Source organism: Chenopodium album, chromosome 10, assembly GCF_948465745.1.
Source record: "Chenopodium album chromosome 10, dcCheAlbu1.1, whole genome shotgun sequence".
In the NCBI taxonomy this organism is placed as follows: domain Eukaryota; kingdom Viridiplantae; phylum Streptophyta; class Magnoliopsida; order Caryophyllales; family Amaranthaceae; genus Chenopodium; species Chenopodium album.
In genome coordinates, this window is record NC_137843.1 from 41177011 (window position 1) to 41186391 (window position 9381).

Here is a 9381-nt window from a genome sequence, read left to right on the forward strand (position 1 = left end):
TTCCCGAGGTTTGATCACCAAGGAGAAAGCTTAAGCGCATTCAAGAAAGTTGATGGAGCTAAGTTCGGGATTCCAAACATGCAATTCAAGCTAGCTCCGCAAGCTCGAGGGCCTTGGAAGCAATGCTTTTGCTTGAGGCGTTCAAGTGCTTATCAGATAAAGGAGCTTCCTATCTCACGAGCATTGCCTCGAGTGCACCAATGATAGGAATGCTCGGGAGCGCGAAGATTGATCGAGCAAGCGAAGGAGGCAAGGCCACAAGCACCAAGCAGGGGTGCGTGCACGCAAACCCACCTGTGCGCGTGCGCGGCATGGTGGTGCGCACGCACCAGGCGCCCCGCCCCCCTTCGCTCGTTTCTTCTCTTTATACCCTTAGACTTTTCCTTTTTAGGGGGGACGAATTATTTTTTTACTAGACACTTATTTTCCAGATTTAGTAGAGAGAGAAGTAGAGAGAGAAGGTTAAGATTGCTTGATTGTCGTGAATTTGATCTTTGATTTCAACTTGATCTTGGATTTCTTCTTCTCATCAATGAAAGTTTGTGAGATTTCTTCCCTTTGAATTTACTTTTATTGCAATTTCCTTTAATTCTTGAATGTTTGATTTGAATTTCATTCTTTGCTTTAGAATTTGTTAAGTAATTGAATTCCTTCTTGATTAAACTTAAAATGAATATGATTGTGATTGAATTTGTTGTGTTTTTAATTTTCACCATGATTAGTGAGTAGGTTAGTTGCTAGGGAGAAGGGGAAGCATGCTAGATTGATGATTTTGCTACTTGATGTTTCTTGATTTGAATTTTTGCAATTAAATTGGTTGACATAGTTGTGGATGTGATTAATTAGACTAGGAGTGATCAACCTATAAGATTAATCTAGATTGCATTGCAAATTCAATGACATGAACCCTTGATTTGAGAATTGCTTTAATTGATTGAATTTGATTGTGATTTTCCTAGTTAGCCATTCATAGTGAACCCTAGCTTGGCTTATAGGAGATAGTTCTTGAATTCCTTTGATTGCAACTATTGTTTGTCTTTTGCAATATTTGAATTGATTGAGTGATCCTTCAATTAGCATAATCATTGAGCTTGCATGTGGAACCTATATCCCTAGTGTTTAGTATATTGAATTTCTCGATTTATCTAGCTTTCTCGATACCTTAGTTACCAACCATATCTTTCTACAATCTTCGAAGTAGTTTGACCTAGGCTATAGCTTGTATGTACTTATTCCTTTGGGTTCGACCCTTGACTGACCATATACTTGTATTCGGTTAGTCGAGTGTTTATAAATTTTGTTTGGCTCTAGGAAAGGATAGAAAACGACCTACTTTACCCTATGTCAAAAATGGCGCCGTTGTTGGGGAGTGATATTGGTGCTTGGTTATAGTTGTTGAGTCTATTTCATCTTTAATTTAAAATACAAAAAGATTTTCTTTTAGGCTACACTTGTAGCCGTGCTACTAACCATTTCTTTTGAGATTTTATGCATAGAGCACGTCGTCGTTCACTAGTACCATTTGATCCGGAAATTGAGAGAGCTATTGCAAGGTTAAGGGTGCTAGACGATCTTTGAGCCCTAGCACTTCAAGTGAAGAAGAACTACAACAAGAGGAATAAGCAAGAGTGAGAGAAAATCCAAGGGTGGCGTTGAAAGAATTGGGGATTCCCGGTCCATATAGATTTGACAGTGGGATTGCTCCACTTACAACACTGGCAAATGACTTTGAAATAAGACCGGCAATGATCACTTCGATAGAGAGGCGACAATTTAGCGGGGCCAAGCATGAAAGCCTGCTAAATCATCTCAAGGAGTTTCAAAAATATTGCAATACTATCAAGGTGAATGGGACTTCCTAGGAATTCATCTGCCTCAAGCTTTTTCTCTTTTCACTCATAGGGCGTGCCTTAGAATGGCTAGACAAGGAAGTTAAGCCGAATTCTCTAAGGACATGGGATGAAGTGACCAAGGAGTTTCTATCCAGTTTCTATCCACAAAAGAAAACGGCGGAGGCTAGAGCTTTGACTCAAGGTTTCAAGCAAAAGCCTAGTGAGTGTCTCTATGAAGCATGGGAGAGATAGAAAGAGTATCAAAGAGAATGTCCTCACCACGGAATTCCTACGTACCAAATTATTCAAAGTATCTATGGAGGCCTTAGTCCTCAAGGAAAATAATGCTTATATGGAGGAGCCGGAGGTCCCATCATGAACAAAACGGAAGAGGAAGTGGTAGACATAATTGAAGACGTAGTGAGGTACTATAGAGATTGGCAAGATGGAAAAAGAGAGTCAACTAGTAAGAGTAGCTCTTCGGTGTACTCAGTCGATCATCTAAATGCAATAAGAAATCTATCCTCACAAATGACAAACTTGGGGAAGGAGATGTCTGCTAACAAGGCGAAGTTGTAAAGTGCTACCTACCAAGTTTCAAGTCTTCCCTCCCAATCTAAGGGGAGAGGTATGTCTTCTAATTCTCAACCCCTCCCTCTTCTAGTAACATGCCTAGTGGATGCCTGTTTTGTGATGATTGTGGATCGTATGATCATGATGTTTCTAATTGCCCTCATGCATGTATGGATGTTTGTGATGATCAAGATGGAAATGTGAATGAGTATGTGAACTATGTGTCAAATAATAATGATTCCAGGTTTGAGAATCAAAGAGGTCAATGGAATAGGAATTACAACAACCATGGAAATTTTGACAACTACAACAAAGGTGGTGGTAATAGGAACCATGGGAACCAAAATTCCCGAGGTAACTATAACAACCAAGGTTATAGTAGCCAAAATCATAACCAAAATCATAACCAACCATTTGAGCCTTATCCCTTCTTTTCAAGCCACATCTTTAATTATTTGACCTTTTGTTCCATTTTCTACCTTTCTTGATTTTTGTGATGCAATATGATCATTTGAGATGAAGTTTGTGGTGGTTAAGTTGGAAATTTGGTTTTTATGACAGCAAGATTGTGTTATGATTTCTTTGTGAATAATGGCAAATGCGTATGAGTAAAAGCCGTCCTTTATTATAAAAGGCATGGACAAATAAGTGCAAACGTTGTAAAAGCCGTCCGAATTTAGAAAAAGGCAAGGACTTTGCAATTACAATATAAAAACAAAAAAAAAAACAAATGAAAAGTGAATAATTCAAAAATATTTTGATGTATTCTTTTCTCCTACTAAGCATTGAGGACAATGCTCCATTTTAGCTTGGGGGAGAAGTGTGTACGCTTTTTGTATATATTTTTGTGAGTATAGCTTCAAGTAAGCTTGGGGGTGTTGTTTTTGTTTGGTAATTTCTTGATTGTGGTGTTAAGGATTGATCACCCTTTTGCTTCACTTTTTAGGAAAATCACCAAATTTTAAAATTTTTGCCTACCTTCACCCTTTATGCCTTACGTTACAACCTTGGGGAAAGACCTTTCGACCTAGATAGTTGAGTCACTATTCGGGGGAGGGCATCATGGGTCATTGCCTAAGGAAAGGGGATGCATAGTCAAGATTGTCGAGTAGCCTTAAAATATTTCTTTTCCGGTTCCTTCGAGGAATCATTGGGACACTCACTAAAGGGAGATTTGAGACTAGTGGGAAGAACGCGGTAAGATTGTTTGGGATGAAAGTGAATTGTGATAACTAGTTCCTATGCCTAGCATACCCTATGTTTCAATCAACCTTGGATATCTTGAAACGTGCATACCTTAACTACTTGAGAAAGATTGTCATTCATTTGCTTTATAGTCTTTATGATGATTCATTTCGTAAAGGTTTGTTTTTCTTTCTTTTTCTTCTATGGTTTGCCTCATTGATGTTTGGTGGAGAGTTATGGGTCAAACTCTTAGGATACCCTTACGAGACCTCACTCGTCCTCATAGGCGACTTTGGGGTTTAAAGGGCTTGTTGTAGCTAAAAACAACCGTGATTCCTACGACAATGAGTCTTAGTGTACATTCTTATCTTAAGTCTTTCTTTTTCGTTTTCAATAAAATTTTCATCCTCTCTTTTTCTTGCTTTGTTTTGCTCGAGGACGAGCGAAAGTTTAGCTTGGGGGAATTTGATGAGTGACATTTTTGGCACTCATTTGGTTCCTTTTTGGATGATTTTTATTTCTTTTTATCTTTCTTTTCTTTAGTTTCCCTTAGTTTTATTCTTGTTTTCTTCATTTCGTGCTTTTTGTAGTTAGTTTCTCTATTTCGTGCTTTTTCTTGTTTACTTGCTATTTTTCCCTTTTACTTGCTTTTTATCCTGTGATTGTAGGTTGTGATTGATTGTCCAAGGATTCCCGGGCTTCCTTTCTATAGTTTTCCATTGATTTTCATGCCTAAAGCTTGTGCAAGAAGTTTCAAGTCAATGAGAGGTTCAAGGAGCATGCTTCAAAGTCTTGTTTATGCCTTCCTCATGGCTCATTTTCTTCAAGAAATTCAAGGAAGTTGCTGCCTACCTTGTCCTCCATCATCATCATCTAGGATGCGTGCACCTCGTGAGCAAGGGCAAAGAAGAAAGGAGGAAGCTGCAGCTATGTGCGGGCGCACTTGAGGAGTGTGCGGCCGCACATCTGTCGTGTGCGGCCGCACATCAGGTGTGTGCGGGCGCACATTCCTGGGTACACTCCTTCGAGCGCCCGCACTTACGAGGGTCTATTTTTGGGCGTCATTACCGACCTCTCCTTTGTATATATAGTTATTTCTACCTATTTTTGGGAAGAGTAGAGTTTTTAGTTTTTAGATTGAATTTGATAGTTAGTTTTTGGGAGAATTTCAGAGAGAGAAACTCAAGAACTTGAGAGAGAAACTCATGATTTTTGGTGATTGCTCAAGGATTACTCATTGTATTTGATCTTTGGATCAAAGTTTTGTAAGGATTTTCTTCTTGATTTTAATACAAGTTTGATTTTAGTTGATTTCATTAGTTTTTCATATTATTGATGATTGATTTGGTTATTGATTGAATTTTGATTGATTTTGATTGATTGTTGGTTTAATCTTTGATTTCAAGTATGTTGATGATGAATTTGATGAATGTTGTAGTTTTGATCTCCATTTCTATGGCTAGTGAGTAGTTTCCTAGCTAGGGAGATGGTGAAGCATGTATGAATGATGGAATAGTGTAATTTGGGGATAATTGATGGAGTTGATGATATGATTAAATTTGGTTGATGTTTCATGTGCATGTGTGTGATTAATTGAGGTTTGGCCATCTTTGATTAATACACTAGATTGCATTGTAAGCTTGCTATGATACGGACCATTGATTAGTAGACTTGCAATTTCACGATTGAGATGCTTTGTGACGTTCCCTAGGTAGTGTTTAGCGTAGTTGACGCTAGTTAGACCTCTAGGTGAACCACCTTAGTATGCTCTTTTGGATACATGATGATTTTCCTTCATATCGCTTGACTTAGTCGGTTTGACCTCCCAAATTACCGTTTCCATTATGATTGCATGTGGATCCATTGCCCTAGTGTCTTAGATTGATTTTATACAAGTTTGCATTACCTAGTTTAGCCTTAGTTCTACCTCAAACCCCTTCTTGATTCCGAAATAGCTTGATTTAGACATCGTGCACTTGATATCCATTTCCTTGGGTTCGACCTTGACTTGCCACTACGCTAAATAGGGGTTAGTTAAGTTACAAATTTTGTTTGATAGGGTGGGGTGGTAGCCCAACGACCTACCGTTCTCCTTCCCATCAAAATGGCGCCGTTGCCGGGGAATGGTGCTTGAGTGTATGTTGTTTTTGAGTCTATTTCATTTTGATAAAATACAAAAAGATTTTGTTTCTCTAGGCTACATTTGTAGCCGTGCTACTAACATTTTTGTGTGAGTTTTGCATGCATAGAACCCGTGATCGTCCCCTTGTTCCCCTTGATCCGGAAATTGAGAGGACTCTTTCAAGAAGAAGAGTGGATAATAGATCCTTGGCTTATAGCTCTTCAAGTGAAGAAGAAATTCAAGAAGAGCAAGGAATGGGTGAAAATCCTAGAATAGCCTTGAAGGAGCTTGGAGTGCCCGGGGCATATAGGTTTTAGAGTGGAATAGCTCCACCTACTACCCCGGCAAATGACTTCGAAATCCGGCCGACAATGATCACCTTGATTGAGAGAAGGCAATACAGTGGGGCTAAGAATGAGAGCCCATTGAACCATTTGAAAGAATTTGAAAAATATTGCAACACCATCAAAGTCAATGGGGTCTCTCAAGAATTCATCCGCCTCAAGTTGTTCCCTTTCTCTCTATTAGGAAGATCTTTGGAGTGGCTAGACAAGGAGGTGAAGCCCAACTCCTTGAGAACTTGGGATGATGTTACAAAGGCTTTCTTGTCCCGTTTCTATCCCCAAAAGAAGACGGCGGAGGCAAGAGCCTTGATTCAAGGGTTCAAGCAAAGGCCGAGTGAAAGCCTTTATGAAGCATGGGAGAGATTCAAAGAGTATCAAAGGGAGTGCCCTCACCACGGAATCCCCACATACCAAGTGATCCAAATCTTCTATGGCGGTTTAAGTCCCCAAGGCAAGTCATGCCTTGATGGAGGGGCCGGGGGCCCTATCATGAACAAAACCGAAGAAGAAGTTGTGGACATCATTGAGGACGTGGTGACATATTATAGGGATTGGCAAGATGGGGAGAGGGACTCTTCAAGCAAGCAATCTTCATTGTATTCGGTGGACCATCTCAATGCAATCAACAACCTTTCCTCCCAAATGACAAACTTAGGAAAGGAGGTCACCGCAATCAAAGCTAAGTTGGAGAGCACTTCTACCTCTTCTCAAGCTTCTAATCTTCCCTCCCAATTTAAGGGGAGAGGTACTCCTTCTAACTCTCAACCCCCTCCCTCTTCGCATAATATGCCTTTAGGTTGCTTGTTTTGTGATGCATGTGGATCGTATGATCATGACTCTAGTGTTTGTCCTAATGAATGTGTTGATGAATTTGACAAAAATGAGTGTGAACATGTTAATTTTGTGTCAAACAACAATGTTCAAAGGTTTGATAATCAAAAAGGCCAATGGAATAGGAATTACCAAAACCAAGGCAATTTTGACAACTATAATCATAATGGTGGTTATAGGAACCAAGGGAATCAAGGTTCTCGTGGTAACCATAACCAAGGTTATAGTAGCCAAAATCAAAGCCAAAACTATGGTAATCAAAATCATAATTATGGTAATCAAAACCAAGGTTATGTAAATCATAACCAAGGTAATGGAAACCATAATCATGGTGGTGGTAACCATAATCAAGGTTATGGTTCAAATCAAAATAGGAGTAATTGGAACAATTAAGGAAGGGGAAATTTTCAAAACAATGCTCAAAGAGGTCCCCCACCCGGTTTTGTTCCAAAGACTCAAGGTGAACTATTCACAACCTTCATCTCCTAGGACAACCTTGGAAGAGTTGATTGATAATCAAACCAAGATCATTAACACCTATATGGCGGTTAGTGATAAGAAATTCAATGAGGTGATGACCCACAATAAGATGCTTGAGACTCAAATTACCCAATTAGCAAGCACTATTAAGGATTTTGCTAGTCCTTCATCTTTGCCTTCCCAAGGTGTTGAACCAAAGAAACCCGTGTACTCTATTGCCACAAGTGGTGGAAATGATTTTGATGAGGGAGTTTCTTGTTCAAAAGAGGGAAGAGATGAGAGTGGCGCTAAGGAGAATGAAGTGGAAAGAGTTGAGTCTAAGGAAATCTATTGTGAGGTTGACAAAAGAGAAGAGTGTGTTGGTGAAAAGATGAGTGAGATAGAGAGATTTCCCGATCTACCATATCCCCAAAAATATTTGAGATTCAAAATGGATGAACAATTTGGGAAATTCCTTGAAGCTTTTAAGGATGTTCATGATTCTACACCCTCTACTGAACCAATTCCCGACATGCCTAAGTACTCCAAGTTTGTTAAGGAGATCTTAAAAGAGAGAGAGGATTTTGATGAGGGTAGTTCGGTGGAAGGAGGGACGTGCTTTAGTGCTCTTATCCATGGTGAACTCCCAAGGAAGATGGAGGATCCGGGGAATTTTTCAATCCCTTGTCAAGTTAAGGAAATGGTTTTTGAGAATGCTTTGTGTGATCTAGGGGCTAGTGTGAGTATTATGCCCTTTTCGGTCTTCGAAAGGCTTGATCTAGGTGAGCTTCAATCATCTAAGATAACACTTCAATTGGCCGACCGTTCTATTAAGCTTCCTAAGGGAAGAATTGATGATGTCCCCTTAAGGATTGGAGAGTTTGTTTTTCCGGTGGATTTTGTTGTTCTAGAGATTGAGGAGGATGAACATATTCCAATCATCTTAGGGAGGCCTTTCTTAGCTACCTCGGGAGCTTTTATAGATGTCAAAGGAGGTCAAATTACTTTGAGGTGTGGGAAATTAGAAGAGAGTTTTAAGTTAAAACCAATGCATGAGTCTTTATCTTGTGTCCAAGATATCGCATGTGCTAGTCTTTCTCGTTCCATTGATGGTATGTGCATGATTGATTCTTCTACTAATAATGTTTTTGAGATTGTTGATGATGTTTGTGCAAGTATTGATGATGTTAGTGAAGAAGAATTTGTGATTCAAAAGCCAAAGGATGAGAAAGATATTGGGTTTCCAAATTGGTTCAAGCTTAATCCTCATGAGGAAGAGAAAGCTTCCATGACTAAGGATGTTGAAGTCAAGCCGAAGAAAAAGGCCCGTGACTCGAAGAAAACAAGGAAAAGGAAGAAGTTGAGAAGTGAAAAAGAAGAATTTGAAAAGAATTTTGTGAGAGTTTCATCAAGCAATAATGAGAAGTTGCCCAAGGTTGAAGAAGAATTTGCTCTATCAACCACCTTGAAGAAGGTGGTGTTATTTGATCCTCCATGATTAGGAGGAAGGGTCGAGCTTAGGACCTTAAGCAAGCGCTTCCCGGGAGGCAACCCGGAGTTTCTAACCTTTCTCTTTGATTTTTAGGATGTCCGTTTGCGGGATTGGAATTCAACAAATATGCATGATGGATGGAAAGTGTTCATGGCACAAATCATATTTTGTTCGATTCTAATCGAAATTTGAGGTAAAAGGGTAAGAATTTTAGAAAGGTGAGATAGGAAATTCATATTTTGAATAATGGAGGAAATTGATACTTAGTGAATTTTTGTGGTGTGTACATGAATTTTCAACTTTGAGGACTTTGAAAATGATTTTAGCTACTGCCTATGTTGTTCCTCATCACCATCATGATTCATGTGCGCACCCAAATAGGCAGTAAGTATCAAATTTTTGAGAAAAAAAGAAGGAAGGAGCACGCATAGGGATGTGCGGCCGCACACGAGGCATGTGCGGGCGCACAGCCTGCGTGTGCGGGCGCACATCAGCGCTGTGCGGTCGCACAGATGCTGGACGTGCCATTTAACCTTCTTCTTC

At 39.6% G+C, this 9381-nt stretch overlaps 1 non-coding gene and 1 pseudogene across 1 annotated transcript; both read right to left on the reverse strand.

The window, feature by feature from the left end:
* Positions 1 to 2013: 2013 nt before the first annotated feature.
* Positions 2014 to 2119, reverse strand: LOC145565806 (small nucleolar RNA R71). Its single transcript, XR_014095183.1, has one exon. It is a non-coding gene; the product is annotated as a small nucleolar RNA R71 (small nucleolar RNA).
* Positions 2120 to 6358: 4239 nt separating this feature from the next.
* Positions 6359 to 6457, reverse strand: LOC145565814 (small nucleolar RNA R71; annotated as a pseudogene).
* Positions 6458 to 9381: the final 2924 nt, after the last annotated feature.